Source organism: Coffea arabica, chromosome 11c (assembly GCF_036785885.1).
Source record: "Coffea arabica cultivar ET-39 chromosome 11c, Coffea Arabica ET-39 HiFi, whole genome shotgun sequence".
NCBI classification, from domain to species: domain Eukaryota; kingdom Viridiplantae; phylum Streptophyta; class Magnoliopsida; order Gentianales; family Rubiaceae; genus Coffea; species Coffea arabica.
Window position 1 is genome coordinate 31414132 of NC_092330.1, and position 18517 is coordinate 31432648.

At 36.4% G+C, this 18517-nt stretch overlaps 2 long non-coding RNA genes and 1 other non-coding gene across 3 annotated transcripts; 2 read left to right on the top strand and 1 right to left on the bottom strand.

Annotated features, from left to right (window-relative positions):
• Window positions 1-1834: 1834 nt before the first annotated feature.
• LOC113717515 (small nucleolar RNA R71) lies at window positions 1835-1939 on the bottom strand. The gene has a single exon (XR_003454430.1). It is a non-coding gene; the product is annotated as a small nucleolar RNA R71 (small nucleolar RNA).
• Window positions 1940-6434: 4495 nt separating this feature from the next.
• On the top strand, window positions 6435-8695 carry LOC140016682 (uncharacterized). Its single transcript, XR_011822881.1, has 3 exons — window positions 6435-6841; window positions 7970-8026; window positions 8427-8695. It is a non-coding gene; the product is annotated as an uncharacterized lncRNA (long non-coding RNA).
• A 3342-nt stretch (window positions 8696-12037) lies between these two features.
• On the top strand, window positions 12038-14057 carry LOC140016702 (uncharacterized). The gene is made up of 3 exons (XR_011822898.1): window positions 12038-12203; window positions 13332-13388; window positions 13789-14057. It is a non-coding gene; the product is annotated as an uncharacterized lncRNA (long non-coding RNA).
• Window positions 14058-18517: the final 4460 nt, after the last annotated feature.

Sequence of the window (18517 nt, forward strand, 5' to 3'; positions counted from 1 at the left end):
TTGACACTACTTTCCAACTCAACTCCAGACAAGAATTTCGGCTGCACATGTTCAAGGAACTTTTTGGAAGAAAAAAAAGGAGCTTTATGTCTTGTCAAAACACCACTTTTTGACTCTCTTAACACTAGAAATCTTAGAATCATTAGAGAGGGGAAAGAGGGGAGAGACTAGAAATAGTTCTCATAAGATTTTAGCATAAGTGTTTAGTAGTTAGTTTTGTTTTGTTCTCTCTAGTTAGAATTTTTGTGAAACAATTGGAGACTTCATTGTACAACCCATTTTGTTGAAAAAATAGAAGATCATTGGGACCTTCTTCACTAATCTTGGCTAAGCTTTCTTTATTTATCTTTCACTTATGATTCAATATGTGTTCATGCAATGAAGCCATGCTCTTTCTTGTTATACATTATATGAGTAGTTAAATTTCTAGATCTATGGAGTAGATGAAACTTATAGCCATTTGATATGAAGTGAATATGATTTACACTTGTTACATCTTGTATTAACTTGTTTATTTATGCATGCTTATCATTTGTTGTTGTTTGATCACCAATAGCAAGCTTTTAGTTATTATTATTCAATGAAAGTTGGCAATAATAATGGAACAATATAAATAGAGTTTGAGTAGTAGACTCATGAAAATAGAGATATCTTAAGTGGATTAAATTTACATTTCATGAAGGAACAAGAGTAGATCTAGTTATTCACTATGAGAATAGGAAAAACTAGTCTATTTTAGGCCATTTTATCACGAGAATGAAATTTGGTAATATTGGAAATGAATCCCTAGTTGAACAAGAGTTGTAGCAAGAGGTAAATTGATTTACTTGTATCTTTTATGCCATAAGTGGAATCTATATCCCTAGACTCAAGTATTTAGTGAATTTTCTTCATTGTTACCTTGCAAATATCTAGTTAAGACTAGTTAGATAGTAGTAATAATAATAACTTCTCTTGCTTAAATCGATCATTAGTTTAAATAGTAGAGTAAGTAAGGACCTAGTACTTGTAAAGTTGCTCTCTGTGGGCTTGACCCGATATTTATCTTAAACTACTAATTTGACCTGTATACTTGCAGTCAAAACGGGTATAATTCGGAATTAAACTTGTACTTATATATAAAAAATCCATCAAATTTTTTGCGCCGTTATCGAGGAGTGGAAATATTAGGGCCAATAAGTTTTATTAATTTAGACATTCTCTATATTAGTTAGTTAAATTTTGTTTCTATTTAAGTTAGAATTTCTAGTAGTTTTGTAAAATAATTCTATATAATCTCTTATTTTTTATTGTAGTGTATGCATCGGGTTTTACGGATAGTAGCATCTTTTGATCCGAAAATTGAAAGGACACTATGTAGACAAAGAACGCGTACACCACAATAAGAAAGAGAAGATGTTTGACAACAAATAAAGGGAATCACAATAGAGCTACCTTTTGAAGAAGAAATAGCGGAAAACGAAGCAAATAGGCGAGCTCTTAGAGATTTTGCTCAATCGAGAATCCAAGGATCTTAAATAGGTATAGCATGACCGACGGTAAATGCTAATAATTTTGAAATTAAACCATCAGTAATCCAAATGGTGCAACAATCTCAATTTGGAGGTAATGTCGTAGAGGATCCAAATGCACATTTAGCCACATTTTTTGAGATATGTGATAAATCAAAATGAATGGAGTTGATGAGGTTGCTACAAGGCTAAGGTTGTTCCCATTTTTATAAAGGGATAAGGCTAAAATTTGGCTACATTCTCATGCCCTTAACACTTTCACTACTTGGGATGATTTGTCTAGGGCATTTTTGAAGAAATACTTTCTACCGAGTAAAACGGTTAAGTTTAGAATGGATATTACTAGTCTTAGTCAATTGGATGGTGAGTCATTATATGAAACATGGGAGGTTTTGAAATTTGTTTCGGAAATGTCCACACCATGGATTTTTCGATTGGCTAATTGTACAAATCTTCTATAATGGTTTATTTTTTTTCTACTAAAACTACTATCGATGCAGCCGCAGGTGGAGCATTGATGGCAAAATCACTTCAAGAAGCTCAGGGTTTGATAGAGGAAATAGAGGCAAACAATTATTAATAGGCTAATGAAAGAGGTAACCAAAGGCGCCAAGCAGGTATGATTGAAATTGATACCATGAATATGCTTCATGTTCAAATGAGCAATATGATGAAGGTGTTAAATAGACAAGTTGGATGTGGTCCAAGTCCTTCTTCCAATGTGCATGTAACTTGTTGTTCCATATGTGGAGGAGAACATGGTACTAACGAGTGTGTTGATCTTGGGCAAGCTCAATTTATCAATAATTACAATAGGAATGCTCAAAACAATCCATACTCGAATACATATAATCTGGGGTGGAAGAATCATCCCAATTTTAGGTGGAAAGATCAAGACAATCCACAAAAGCCGACCAATCCGCAGGAATACGAATACCAAACCGGATTGGGAGATTGCGGTGAAAAAATTGGCAAATGGTACTTTGGAGAGATTCGAGCGGCTAGAGGGGTGGTTGGACCAATTAACCAGAATGTATAGAAATATGGAGATCCAGATTGGTCAAATCGCCAATTCTATTAATAATTGAAATCAAGGGGAGTTGCCTAATAAAATGGAGGTGAATTCGAGGGAACACGTTGAGACCATTACTCTTCGTAGTGGTAAACAACTAGAGGATCCTCTGGTGATAGAAAATGGAGGGGACAATGAGAGTAAGAGATAAGGAGATGAGTGAATAGAGCAAGAGGTAAGCGTGGGAAAAGGTAGTAAAGAAAAATCAAAAGAAGAACAACCTACATCCTCCACTACCGTTTCGATACCTCCGGCAGTTCCATTTTCTTAACGACTCAACCCAAATAAACTTGACAAAGATTTCGAAAAGTTTATCAAAATTTTCAAACAATTGCATATTAATATTCCTTTCGTTGATACTATTGTGTATATTCCTTTATACGCCAAGTTTCTCAAGGAGATCATGACATGAAAGAGGAGATTGGAGGATCGCGAAACGATAGCATTAATGGAGGAATGCAGCGCCATTATACAAAACAAGCTGCCACCAAAATTGAAGGATCCGGGGAGCTTTTCTATACCCTGTACTATCGGTAACATTGAATTTTCTAAGGCATTATGTGATCTAGGTGCGAGTGTATCATTAATTCCTTTAACGGTGGTTAGACAATTAGGGTTGTATGAGTTAAAACGCACTAATATTTCGGTCTATTAGATATCCATTAGGAGTTTTGAAAAATATGTTGATTAAAGTGCAAAAATTCATCATTCCTGTGAATTTTGTGGTATTAGATATGGAAGAATATATGTTTATGCCAATTATTCTGAATAGACCATTTTTAGCAACTGTGCGGGTACTATTATTGATATAAAAAATGGCAAACTTAAATTTCAAATAGGTGAATAAGAGGTAGTATTTAACTTAAATGAAATGAAAAAGTACATTTCTTTTACCAATCATACTTGTTCAATTGGCACTATTGAAATGTTAACCCAAAAGTTAAATCGAGTCAATCTTGATTTGATCCGCTTGAGTTTTGTTTAATAAGTACAGGGATGAAGGAGAAAAATGATGAAGAAATTGAAGCATTGGCCCAATATTTAGATGCACAACCTCCTTATAAGAAAGGGCATATGTACGAGAATCTTGGACAAGAAGAGGGACTTCCACCACTTTCAGAGATAGAAGTTCCAAGACTTGAATTCAAACCACTTCCTAGCCATTTGAAGTATGAGTGAAAATGAAACTCTACCAGTGATTGTTAGTGCTTACTTGGAAGAAGAGTAACTTAATAGGTTGGCACAAGAAGGTTATCGGATGGACCATCTCTGACATTCAAGGAATTAGCCCTTTTATATGCATGCATCGCATTCTTTTGGAGGATAATTGCAAACCGGTGGTCGAATTGCAAAGAAGGCTTAATCTAAACATGAAAGAGGTGGTAAGATTAGAAATTATCAAGTGATTGGATGCAAGTATAATCTTCCCTATCTCGGATAGTGTATGGATTAGTCCAATTCATGTTGTCCTAAAAAAAGGTGGAACTACCATAGTTAAAGGAAAAAATGATGAACTCTCTCTAGACTTGTGGTAGGATGGAGAATGTGTATAGACTATAGAAAGCTAAATGCAGTCACAAGAAAAGATCACTCTCCCCTACCCTTTCTTGATCAATTATTGGAACGTATTGTTGGTTATGAATTTTATTGTTTTCTTGACGAATTTTCAGGTTATAATCAAATAGCAATAACTCCTGAAGATCAAGAAAAGACCACCTTCACTTGCCCTTATGGCATATTTGCTTTTAGAAGGATGCCATGTGGCCTTTGCAATGCTTCTGCCACATTCCAACGTTGTATGATGGCAATTTTTTCTGATTATATTGAGAAAATTATGAACATTTTTATGGATGATTTTTCAGTATATGGTTCATTGTTTGATCATTGTCTTTATAATTTGGACTTGATTTTATAGAGATGTGAAGAGACAAACCTCGTGTTGAATTGAGAGAAGTACCAGTTTATGGCCTAAGAAAGAATCGTCTTAGGTTACAAGATTTTCTCAAGAGGAATTAAGGTGGACAAAGTCAAAATAGAAGTCATCGAGTAAATGCCACTTCCAAACAATGTCAAGCGGATTAGAAGTTTTCTAGGACATGTGGGTTTTTATAGACGTTTCATTAAGGATTTTTTCAAGATAGTTAAGCCGTTATGTGATTTTTTGTGCAAAAATAACCCATTTCATTTTGATGATAAATTTTTTATGGCTTTTGATAGGTTGAAAAAAGAATTGACCTCAACACCGATTATAACTTCACCGGATTGGTCTCTACCATTTAAATTGATATGTGATGCAAGCGACTATGCAATAGGAGCTGTGTTAGGTCAATAGAAGGAAGGAAGGTTGCATGTGATTTATTACGCAAGTGAAGTGCTCAATGAAGTACAAATTAACTATGTGACCACGGAGAAAGAACTTTTGGCAGTGATATTTGTCTTAGATAAATTTAAATCCTTGGTAGTAGGATCTAAGGAAAATATCACCGCCAAAAGCTCTTTCTCCGTGGTAGTAGGATCTAAAGTCATCATTTATATGGACCATTCAACTCTTAAATATTTACTCCATAAAAAAAGATGCAAAATCGCGATTAATTCATTGAATTCTCTTATTACAGGAATTTAATTTAGAGATTAAAGACAAAAAAAGATCGGAGAATCTTGTGGCGGATCATTTATCTCAATTAGAGTATATCCCTACCAATGATCAAGTTCCAATTAAGGAGAATTTTTCGAACGAATTTGTTCTAGTACTAACCAAGTCTCCATGATATGCGAATTTTGCTAACTTTTCGGTAAGTGGTGTACTTCCGAAGGGTTTTAATTTTCACCAAAGGAATAAATTTTTGCATGATATTAAAAACTACTTTTGGGAGAAACCACTGCTTTATAAGTATTGTGCTGATAGTATAATAAGAAGATGTATTTTCAAAAGGTAGGTACGTGATATTTCACTTCATTGTCATAATTTAGAAACAAGTGGTCATTTTAATACTTCTGAAACCGTAACTAAGGTATGGCAATTGAAATTTTATTGGCCTACCATATACCGAGATGTTCGGGAATATGTTAAAAGTTGTGATGCCTATCAAAGAACTAAAAATATTTTTAGGAAAAATGAAATGCCCTTAACCACTTTCTTAGAAGTAGAGTTATTTGATATGTGGGTTATAGATTTTATGGGACCGTTTCCTAATTCTTTCAATGATAAGTACATCTTAGTAACTGTGGACTATTTTTTAAATGGGTGAAGACAATTGTTTCACCTACAAATTATACTAAAGTAGTATTTCGATTTTTTAAAAAGAATATTTTTAGTAGATTCGATATTTCTAAGACCATAGAAAGTGATAAAGGAAAGCACTTTTGTAACAAACAACTTGATTCTTTGTTGCTCAAATATGGTTGTAAGCACAAGACATCACTTCCGTATCATTCACAAGTGGAATTGACTAATCAAGAAATCAAACTCATCTTGGAGAAAACGGTGAACAACTCAAGGAAAAATTGGGCAAGAAGATTCGACGTTGCACTGTGGGTGTATCGAACGGTATTTAAGATGTGAGGACCCATAATTTTATTATTTCAAAATATTGTTAAATTGGTCATTTTAAAAATATTTCGTACTCGAGTTACCAAAAATATATATATATATATATATATATATATATATATATATATATATATATATATACTAAATTACATGAATTTCTCGAAAATAAATTTTTCCGATTGGTTCTGTGACGCCCCGAAAATTAGGGTTTTCACTTTACGGATATTTTCGTTGGACGAGCGAAGGAGTGCAGCTTTTAAACTTGGAAAAGAAGAGAAAATTTTGGAAATGTGAAGGGGGGCCAAATTCGGCCGGAAATCCGGCCAGTTTCTGGCCGGATAGCTGGCCGGATTGCCCAGCCGTTTTGAAAAAAAAATTGAGGAACTCTCTGCCTTGAATCCGGCCAAGAATCCGGCCGGAAATCCGGCCAGATCCTGGCCGGATTCTGACGTGGCACAGCCGGTCAGAAGCTTTGACCGGCTGTTTCTTCCCTTTTTATTCCACTTTTGCAACCAAAATATCTCATTTCTTCCCTGGTTCTTCCGTGAGCTTTGAGAGAAAAGAAACCTCTTCAATTTTCCAACTTCAATTTTGTCCCAAATCTTGTGATTTCACCGATGGTTTTGGACAATTTTTCATACAAGAGTTCACTATGGTGGATTGTTTTTGGATGGGAGGCACTAAGTTGGTGGTTTTCTTGATTTTGAGGTAAGTGAGATAAACAAGTTCCATTTTGTTCTAATATTGGTTAATTACTGGTTTGTGGTGGTCATGTATGTTATTTTATGGAGTATTTCATGGGTTTGTGGAAATTATGGTGATTTTCTGATTTATTGGGTATTTTTATGATTTTATATGAAAGTCTTGGATTGGATTTGGATTAGTGGTTTAAATGGTGTTAATGGAAGCTCTCGTACGTTATTTATGGTTATTGCAGAAAATTTCCGTATGTGAAGTGAATTTCCGGTTTCTAGGGTTTCAATTTGGGGATTTTTCTAAGGTTGGCTTTAAGCTTTTAATTGGCTTTGAATGAAGGAAATTATGGCTTAATTGAATGTATGGTATTGTTTATGAACCATATGGGTGACTATGGTTAATTGTTATGAGAATTGGTATTTGAATGGTAGGTTGGAAATGTGCAAAAATCTAGAGGTTATGCCGTCCAGTTTTTGAGAGTATGTGTTTGTTTTGAATTGGAATTGATCTTGATTCATTTTATGGAAATTCTTGTGATTTGGACATTGGGAGGATTAAGTTCCATATTAGGGACATTTATAAACTCTGTTTAAGTTAATTCATCCTTGTTTTGGCATGTACATGATTGGTATAGGCTAGTCTCATGTTAAGTGGGGCTTTCTAGCCTTAATTGTGATTAGTGATGGTTGTATGCAAAAGTTGGTTCAAGGAGGGTCATTTCAGTTTTTCCCTGTTTCTAGACTGAACTTGGACTGTCATTTTCTCTGTGCTCTAGACCAAATCAGCTTTTGCTTAAAACATGAAACTTGTAGGTATAGGAGTTAACTACTTGCCTGCAAAATTTCAAATTGATTGAAGTACTGTAACTTGTGAAATGACTGAATTGCCCCTGACTGTTCATAGACCCTGTTTTGTGGACTGTTTTCTGTCCTCTCCTAGATTTCGATATTTGACCCTGAAAATGTATAATTTGGCCTTGGAGGTCTTCATAAGAAATGTTGGTATATGTCTTAGCTTCGTAACGCCATAAGATTTACGTCAACCGGATAAGTGTAGCTTTCATTATGATTAAAATGCCAAAAGGTGGCAGGAGCTTATTAAGTTAGAATTCCTTTATTTGACTTGATATTTGTAATTTAGGACTCCGACTTGAACAAGCCAATGAGGTACGATGGATGGTTCCTGAGCTGTGTTTGGGTGAGTGAACTTTAACTATTTCTCCAAAAGTTCCTCTTGAAATAATTCTTGCATTGCTTATATGATTGCATCTCATTGTGTATGTGTGTGTGCCATAACATTTTGGCTTTAATGAGTTCTTGGGAAAATCTTGTGCTTAGAACCAACCTCTCCATTACTGTGTATGCTTTCTTTAGAGCACGATGGCTCCTTGTTTCTGTTTATTTGTTTACTGGATCTAAGGGAGTGTTGGATTTTAAGTACAAGGATTTTCACTGGCTCCAAAGAGCATTATTTGCACATTGGACCGCTATTCCATGATAGCCTTGAAAAACACTACTGTTAAGTTTATTTAGTTACTGCTTTTACTGTTCACTCGCTGAGCTTCTAGCTCACCCCCAAATTTTTCTTCTCCCCACAGGGATCGAAGCAAAGGAAGCGCTTGTATTACGTTATTTGTGTGCCTGGATGGCATGTATTTTGTACAGCTTAAGATTCGGATCCGTTTCGTGTAATAGTTGAGTTAGGGTGATTGTTTGAAATGGGAATGGATGGATTATACCGTGTACGGTTTGAATTTGGATTGCCTCTTGTGTAATAGCTTAGTAGTAAGGTTTGTAATGAATGACTGGACTTGAATGGATGTAAGTGTACATTCCGCTGCGTTTGTGATATGTAATTCTTGGAGAATTTGATGTATATATTCGAATCTTATATTGTAATTTATTGGAGAACGTTAGTGATTGACTGAGTCCTGGCGAGAGCTGGGCAGGCGGCCCGTTGACCCCTCTGGTTCGCCTTAGGGGAAAATGGGGTCGTTACAATTGGTATCAGAGTTTAGGCTTCAGATCTCTGTGTCGTATCCTAGGCTTGAAATTGAGAATGCCTGACTGTGAGATTTATTTGAATATTTTGTGAACGAGGATCTATGGTATCCTAGTGGGTCAAAGAAAATGATTATTTGAAATTTCCTATTTGGGACTTGTAGGAAAAAAATGAGGAATTTGATGACTAGTGAAAGATTGGACGAATTTGAATTATCCTGATACTTCTAAGTGTGGAAAGAGTTGAGGTACTTATTGTACGGGCTATGGAGGATAAGAGACCGAGATTTGATGGTTAAGCTCCATGTATGATGATTTTGAACTAAGAAAAAAAAAGTACCAAAGGAGTAAATGCATTTTTCCGCCCACAGACCTTTTAAAGAAGTTATGCTTTGGAATTTTAAAGAAAACTAGGATGTACTAGTTTTATTTGCAAACAATGATGGAAAAAAAAAAAGATGTATATGCTTTAACTTTAAGTATATGTAATTTGCCGATTTTAGTAAAAATTTGAATTTTGCTTAAATTTCAAATTTAAAAATTTATGAATACCCGATGAGTGATTGAATTTTGTATCTGGTCAGTGGTGACAAGGTTAAAATTTTCTATACTAAATTTTTTTTCCCTTGATTGTAAATTGGTATATGCTCACACTTGAATTGTCTCTGCTTTGTACGGAAATAGATATATATATAGATGGAAAATCTTGTGTTTTTGAAATTATGGTGAGCTTACGGATGATAATGCAAATCTTGAACTTGATAAGTTTCGGGTTATTTCATATACTCTACTTATGGTTTAAAATTCTTGACTGGGTAAGCCTATCCTTAAGTGTAAGGACTGAGGGACTTATATAGAGTAATCGCATTTAAGAGCACGAGGTTAAGGTAAAGTGACTTGATTCCTATTTGACACGTAAGTTGGCAAGTTGTACTTGTTTCTTGGGTTTGAACTGGGAAAGAGGGCTTTTACCTATAAAACCCTAAGACGGGTTATTCTTAGAGATGATAGTACTCTGGCTGGTGGCTTTGGTGGCTTGGTTAGAAAATTTGAATTTCGAAATGACAAACTGTGGTTTTAGCCTGTGTTATGGATTAATTGGATCTACCTTTGTAAGGGTAGGGGATTTGATTGAAAGTAGCAATAATTGGATCCTGTGGTTTAACTTTAGCCTAGGAAGGGTGGTGCACGTCCTAAGGCTTTTGTATCCTGCTTCCATATGCTTGTATCTTTCGTGGCACTTAAATGCCTATATGCCATATATAACGCATTGGCCTTATTTCGTAACTTTTAAGTCATGCTATAACTTTTGATACATGTAAAGAATCATGATCTGATTTCAAATATTTTTGCAACTTATATATGCATTAAGCTCTTTTATGCTTACTTATGCCTTTTCCTGTGCTTATAGACTTCTAATAAGTAGGGCGGCAGGAATGGGAAAACGAGATCGTGGCCGAATGCCTAGACAACCCTACACTAGTGAGACAAATTGATGGATAGTTTTATGTAATGTAATTGGTCCCTAGTACGGAATATGAATCGAGATTAAACCAAAAGATTAGAGCTACCGGGGTACAGTGGAGCGACTTAGTCGGAAACTTGGTGAGATTTTCTTGGTGCAACATATGTTATGGTTGGTTCTATGCCAATATTTCAACCTTAGAAAGTTTGAACTCCGAAAGTATTGTACTAGACTGATAAGAGGACTCGAACTGTCTAAAACCGATTAGACTGAGCTTACTTGAGACTTGAACCTGTTTGGGCTAAGGTGCCATACGGGCCCTTAATGGATCTAATTTGACTGAATATATGGATTGTGGACTTGAATTTTGTGGCTGCTTAAGAATGTGAATTGCTGGACAGAGGATAGGCCAGTGTGTTCTTACTCGTACTCATGACCCTTGAATTTGAACTTGAACTTGCACTTGAACTTGAACTTATACTTTTCTTCGTACTCATGCACCATGAACCTGAAGTATTTGGCTCTGCTTTGACCCTACTCTTGAACTTATTCGTACCTGTGTGGTTGTAGACCGGCTACTACTCTTCTGTAGCGGTTGAACTGAACCTCTCTGGTGAGGCATTGCTTGTTGTGTTGTCCAGCACCGCCATTCTCCTGGCGAGGCATGCCTGTTGTGTTGTCCAGCACCACCAGGGATGGAATTATGAACTGAGGCTCTCTGGCGAAGTTTAGCCGTTGTGCTAACTTGTTGTGTTGTCCAGCACCGCCAGGGACAAATACATGAACTGAGGCTCTCTGGCGAAGTTTAGCCGTTGTGCTAACTTGTTGTGTTGTCCAGCACCGCCAGGGACAAATACTTGAACTGAGGCTTTTGGTGAAGCATAGCCGTTGAGCTAGCTTGTTGTGTTGTCCAGCACCACCAGGGCCAACTTACTGAACTGAAATTCTTTGGTGAAGCGTAGCCGTTGTGCTAGCTTGTTGTGTTGTCCAGCACCACCAGGGATGAATTTTCGCTCTAAAGCTTTGCTATATCCTGAATTTCTTCCAAATGCCTGGGACTTTGCCTCCGACTTCAAGCCTTTTGCCTGTTTTATCTAATCACTTGATTAACTCCCTAGTAGATCATGACCATTTGATAAGTTGAATTGGCGTGATATTTAGTACTTGAATTTGATAAGTGATTATTTGATAAGTCATGCTTTACTGGATCATGAAAATACGATAAGTGAGATTAGAATGATTCTTAGTATTTGACTGATTTTGGAGAAACTAATTGGAACTGGTGAATACAAGTTGGATTAGATTGAAATCTAATGCTTGATTGGTTTCTGAGCGATATCTTGACTGGATGTATATGAGATAGAATGTCGAGGACGACATTGTTTTAAGGAGGGGAGATTGTGACGCCTCGAAAATTAGGGTTTTCACTTTACGGATATTTTCGTTGGACGAGCGAAGGAGCGCAGCTTTTAAACTTGGAAAAGAAGAGAAAATTTTGGAAATGTGAAGGGGGGCCAAATCCGGCCGGAAATCCGGCCAGTTTCTGGCCGGATAGCTGGCCGGATTGCCCAGCCGTTTTGAAAAAAAAATTGAGGAACTCTCTGCCTTGAATCCGGCCGGAAATCCGGCCAGATCCTGGCCGGATTCTGACGTGGCACAGCCGGTCAGAAGCTTTGACCGGCTGTTTCTTCCCTTTTTATTCCACTTTTGCAACCAAAATATCTCATTTCTTCCCTGGTTCTTCCGTGAGCTTTGAGAGAAAAGAAACCTCTTCAATTTTCCAACTTCAATTTTGTCCCAAATCTTGTGATTTCACCGATGGTTTTGGACAATTTTTCATACAAGAGTTCACTATGGTGGATTGTTTTTGGATGGGAGGCACTAAGTTGGTGGTTTTCTTGATTTTGAGGTAAGTGAGATAAACAAGTTCCATTTTGTTCTAATATTGGTTAATTACTGGTTTGTGGTGGTCATGTATGTTATTTTATGGAGTATTTCATGGGTTTGTGGAAATTATGGTGATTTTCTGATTTATTGGGTATTTTTATGATTTTATATGAAAGTCTTGGATTGGATTTGGATTAGTGGTTTAAATGGTGTTAATGGAAGCTCTCGTACGTTATTTATGGTTATTGCAGAAAATTTCCGTATGTGAAGTGAATTTCCGGTTTCTAGGGTTTCAATTTGGGGATTTTTCTAAGGTTGGCTTTAAGCTTTTAATTGGCTTTGAATGAAGGAAATTATGGCTTAATTGAATGTATGGTATTGTTTATGAACCATATGGGTGACTATGGTTAATTGTTATGAGAATTGGTATTTGAATGGTAGGTTGGAAATGTGCAAAAATCTAGAGGTTATGCCGTCCAGTTTTTGAGAGTATGTGTTTGTTTTGAATTGGAATTGATCTTGATTCATTTTATGGAAATTCTTGTGATTTGGACATTGGGAGGATTAAGTTCCATATTAGGGACATTTATAAACTCTGTTTAAGTTAATTCATCCTTGTTTTGGCATGTACATGATTGGTATAGGCTAGTCTCATGTTAAGTGGGGCTTTCTAGCCTTAATTGTGATTAGTGATGGTTGTATGCAAAAGTTGGTTCAAGGAGGGTCATTTCAGTTTTTCCCTGTTTCTAGACTGAACTTGGACTGTCATTTTCTCTGTGCTCTAGACCAAATCAGCTTTTGCTTAAAACATGAAACTTGTAGGTATAGGAGTTAACTACTTGCCTGCAAAATTTCAAATTGATTGAAGTACTGTAACTTGTGAAATGACTGAATTGCCCCTGACTGTTCATAGACCCTGTTTTGTGGACTGTTTTCTGTCCTCTCCTAGATTTCGATATTTGACCCTGAAAATGTATAATTTGGCCTTGGAGGTCTTCATAAGAAATGTTGGTATATGTCTTAGCTTCGTAACGCCATAAGATTTACGTCAACCGGATAAGTGTAGCTTTCATTATGATTAAAATGCCAAAAGGTGGCAGGAGCTTATTAAGTTAGAATTCCTTTATTTGACTTGATATTTGTAATTTAGGACTCCGACTTGAACAAGCCAATGAGGTACGATGGATGGTTCCTGAGCTGTGTTTGGGTGAGTGAACTTTAACTATTTCTCCAAAAGTTCCTCTTGAAATAATTCTTTCATTGCTTATATGATTGCATCTCATTGTGTATGTGTGTGTGCCATAACATTTTGGCTTTAATGAGTTCTTGGGAAAATCTTGTGCTTAGAACCAACCTCTCCATTACTGTGTATGCTTTCTTTAGAGCACGATGGCTCCTTGTTTCTGTTTATTTGTTTACTGGATCTAAGGGAGTGTTGGATTTTAAGTACAAGGATTTTCACTGGCTCCAAAGAGCATTATTTGCACATTGGACCGCTATTCCATGATAGCCTTGAAAAACACTACTGTTAAGTTTATTTAGTTACTGCTTTTACTGTTCACTCGCTGAGCTTCTAGCTCACCCCCAAATTTTTCTTCTCCCCACAGGGATCGAAGCAAAGGAAGCGCTTGTATTACGTTATTTGTGTGCCTGGATGGCATGTATTTTGTACAGCTTAAGATTCGGATCCGTTTCGTGTAATAGTTGAGTTAGGGTGATTGTTTGAAATGGGAATGGATGGATTATACCGTGTACGGTTTGAATTTGGATTGCCTCTTGTGTAATAGCTTAGTAGTAAGGTTTGTAATGAATGACTGGACTTGAATGGATGTAAGTGTACATTCCGCTGCGTTTGTGATATGTAATTCTTGGAGAATTTGATGTATATATTCGAATCTTATATTGTAATTTATTGGAGAACGTTAGTGATTGACTGAGTCCTGGCGAGAGTTGGGCAGGCGGCCCGTTGACCCCTCTGGTTCACCTTAGGGGAAAATGGGGTCGTTACAGGTTCTTTACGCGCATATTATTTTAATGTCCAAATTTATTCAAGATGAATTGCTTATCGTGATTTTTATTGTTATATATATATATATGGATTATCATACTTTAGAGTTTTAGAATCGAATAAGTTGAATTTCCAAATTCAAACGAGAAAATCCTTAAGTTTGACCTTTATACGCGTGCGTGCCGAAAAGACCCCGACAGGCACATTAATTTGATTAATTGAAGATTTTAAGAACATGATATTAGACTACTAGTAATGTACTATTAATGTACTAGGGAAATTACCTCAGAGGTTTAGTGCACAAAAGTTACAAACGAGCGCGAAAAATTGGAGACGCGAAGACCCTAAACGGACCTAGCATGAGTTGACACTTAGACTTAACCATTAAGTCACCAATTCTCTCCACTTTTATTACAAAATCTAATTTCACTCTCTCTCCTCTCTTCACTCTCTCTGTTTGACTGAAAATAGGAAGAAAAAAGGGAAGAAAAATCTAGCCAAAATCCTTACAAAATTACTTCAATCCACTTCCAAATTTCATCATCCATTAGAGGGCTTTGATCCTAGCTTGGAAGAGGGGGCTGTTCATCGGTTTTCTTGGAGGAATTTCGGTCAAGATTTCTGCTCTAAAGCTGTCCAACTAAGTTCTTGAGGTAACTCACTCACCCACACTTCAATCTTGCAAAATTATAGCTCAAATGGAGCAAAGGTAGCATGGGTTTGCAACCTATGGTAGAATTTGGGTTGATTGGTTGAGTAATTATGTTCTTGCAATTCCATGACATGCTCGAGGGTTTGAGGATGTTTATTGGTGGCTGATGTGATGAATTAACATGTTGTGGTTGCTGATATTGTGCTATGTTACATGTATATAGAATGATTGATGGAATGAAGTTGGAAGAAAGTTAGAAATTTGGAGAAGGTACCGTCTAAAATTTCTGATTTGCTGCCGACTTTCTTGTTTTCTGCTGCCCTGTAATTTCGAAAATTTTCTGGTGCTAATTGAGCTTCCAAATTGGTGTGGATATGTTGTGCTATGTGTATTGTGGTTGTCTACCAAAAATCAACCCAAATGGTTGGTTAAATTTTGAGTTACAAGTAAAGAAGCAAATCTGGAACAAGCTCCAAAATTTTCTGACCAGCAACATTTGTGTAGCTATAACATTTTACTCGTTGATCGAAATTGAGTGCCATTTGTGGCATTTGAAAGTAGACTCTTAGAACTTTAAAATGGTATCAAGCTCATTTTCTAATTCGTCCCGAGCGATTCGTGGCAAGTTTTGAAAGTTGGCTGCCTGTTTATTACTGTTCATCCAGGACTGTCCAAAAAAATCCATTTTGTTGCTTGATTTTGAACCGCTCATGTCTGGATTTTGGAAATGATTTCTTCTGCATAAATATATCCTTTGAACCTAGTTTCTTACACCACCAACCGTTTTCAATTTCACTGAGAATCGAGTGAGATACGGCCTAATTAGCGAAGTGCATTAAATCTGGAAAATTTCTGGAAAGGCCAACAGTCCAGGAATTTTAGTGAACTTCAACTTTTTATTTCTTGGGCTAGGAACATCGGAATCGAGTTCCATTTTTTTTATTTGAAACCTGGATTGGAAATTTACATGCATATCAAATTTCAAAGGCTGGTTTTGATTCTATGATTTTGGCAAAAATTCCAAAGTTATTGGAAAAACTTGGACTGTTTTGACCTATCTTCAATGAATAGTAAACTTTCTTGGAGAAATTGACTTGTTTCTGATTTGATTCTTGGAAAGTGACCTTCTACAAAGTTGTTATGCTTTGAATGAAGTTTTTGACGGTGTAAAATTTTCCATTTTTAGACTTTTCAAACTTCCGGACTGATATCTCCAAGAATGACTCGAAAAGTGAAAATTTCCAATTTGAACCTAAGTGTTCTTTTAGGGGCCTAGGTTACATTTTTACAACTCGTAGAGCATTTCAAACCTATTTTCATGGTGAACTTGAGTTCACCTATCACTTGAGACCTCATTTGAAAGTCGGTTCCTTATGGACTGAAATACTTTGGAAACTGGAATATTGGAGTCAAAATTGACTGTTTCTTTTCTTTACACGAATACTGTATGGCCTGGAATTTGATATACAATGCATTATTGCATACCTTCAGGATCTCAAGAGGACTTCGAGGGAACTCCCGGCGAAGCGTTTTAGAGCTAATTTCTCAAACTTTGACTTTTGATACTTGGTGAGTGTCAAGTGCATGTTTACTTGTACTTCACTTGAGATTTGTTGCCTACATGAACTCTACTTGAACTTGTTGTTACATGAACTATACTGGTTGAGGGAAGTGTGTACTTTACTGCACTTCATCTCCTTTACTTGGATCAATACATGACTTGCGACATGAATTACATGAAATTACTGGATTTTACATGTACATGATCTAAAGTCGAATGCAGAAAAAAATCTCATCAACTAAAACTTGATTTGTTTTGAAAACCTGACCTATGGGGATGCCCAAACCCAATGGTTAAACCTCGTGATCTCGCAGCCAATTGTGAGGTCTTGGTCGGGAAAACTTGGTGAACCTTGGGAAGTGTTATAGCTTGATCCAAATAAGGGGCCTTGCTAGGTATACTTGTTAAGTGATACCACCTACATGCTTGTTTGGTTATAGATCCAAGAGGGTGTCATGGTGGCTTGAGGTAATAAGTGGAGTTTTACATAGATAACTGTGAAAGTTGACGGAGGGTCAACTACCTGAGCTTGGATCGCGCGTGGATTAGCTCTTGAGAGCTTCTGTATCCTTTTATTGTGATTAAATTCCCTAGTTGCTTAATGTTTCGCAGTTACTTGTTACTCGAGTTATTGCTTTATATTGTGTCTTTGCTAGCATGCTTTCATGTTTTTCCCTTGGCCTCACTGAGCGTTAGCTCACCCCAATTTGTTTTCCTTAACAGGTTTGGAAGTGGAAGTTCTGAGGCTTAATTAGTGACCCCCAAAAATACTTTTTCCCCACAGGGCTCGAGGCCAAAAAAAGCGCTTGTATTGAGTTATTAGTGCCTGAAGGGATATCTCATATATAATTTGAATTCGATTCACTTGATAAGTATTTGATGTAATTATTGGAGAACTGAGGACTTTTGTCTTATTCGAGGAATGATACCCTTACTTGAGATTTGTAATGTATCTTATCTCATTCTAAGTTTGAAAATGTTATTTCGTTTATTCTTGAGGTTGTACCCTATGTTGTTGGATGTGAGTGGTGTATTTTATTTGAGAACTGTAGTGAGTCCCGGCGAGAATTGGGTAGGTGGCCCGCCAAACCCTTTGGTTCGCCTTAGGGGGAGGTGGGGCTGTCACATAAGACACCTTTGGGGATGTCGCCGTATCGATTAGTAGATGAAAAAACTTGTCATTTGCTTGTAGAAATTGAACATAAGTCACATTGGACTATTAAAACAATTAATATGGATTTTCATTTTGCAGGTGGCAGGAGACTACTTGAGTTAAACAAACTTGAGGAACACCAGCTACATGCTTATGAGAATGCTAAGATCTATAAAGATAAAGTGAAATATTGGCATGATAAATATCTTATATCCAAACAATTTGAGGTGGAGCAAAAAGTGCTCTTATACAACTCGTCCCTTAGGTTGTTTTCCAAAAAACTCAAATCAAGGTGGTCGGGATCATTTGAAATCACTCAAGTTTTCCTTATTTGGCCGTTGAAGTGGTTAACACAAGAAATGAATAGTTCAAGGTCAACAGACAATGATTAAAACCCTACTTGGTGGGTGAAATCGTTTCCAAAAGACTTTTTTACTCATATGTCCTTTGGGTGACTCGTCTTCAACTCAATGAGGCAACCTTTTTTAGTCGAGCCAACGACTATAAACAAAAGCGCCAATTGGAAGGCAACCCAATGTTTAAGTTATATATGTTAATTTGGTATGATTTTATGTTTAATGCATGTATTTAAATTAGTTTGTTATTTTGTGTTATAGGTTCGGCAAATGGAAGCAAAGATGACCATTTGAGATGAAAAAGACGAAATTTGATCGAGGAACCCAACCTCTCGATTTGTGTTAAAGGTGTATTTGATCCATTAAAAAAAGATAAAATGCATGTTTCGATTATTATACATGTGCATGTGATGATGAATCTGGCAAAAGAATGATTTAGAATGCATTTTGAATAATTGAGGTACTATGTGTAATTTTTAAAATTTAACATTTCTACAAATTTCGTAGAAAATACGGATTGCATGAATACGCGACTTCAAGTCGTATATTACATTAATCACATTTTCATTTCTATAAAATAAACGTAGAAAACGTGACTTGAAGTCG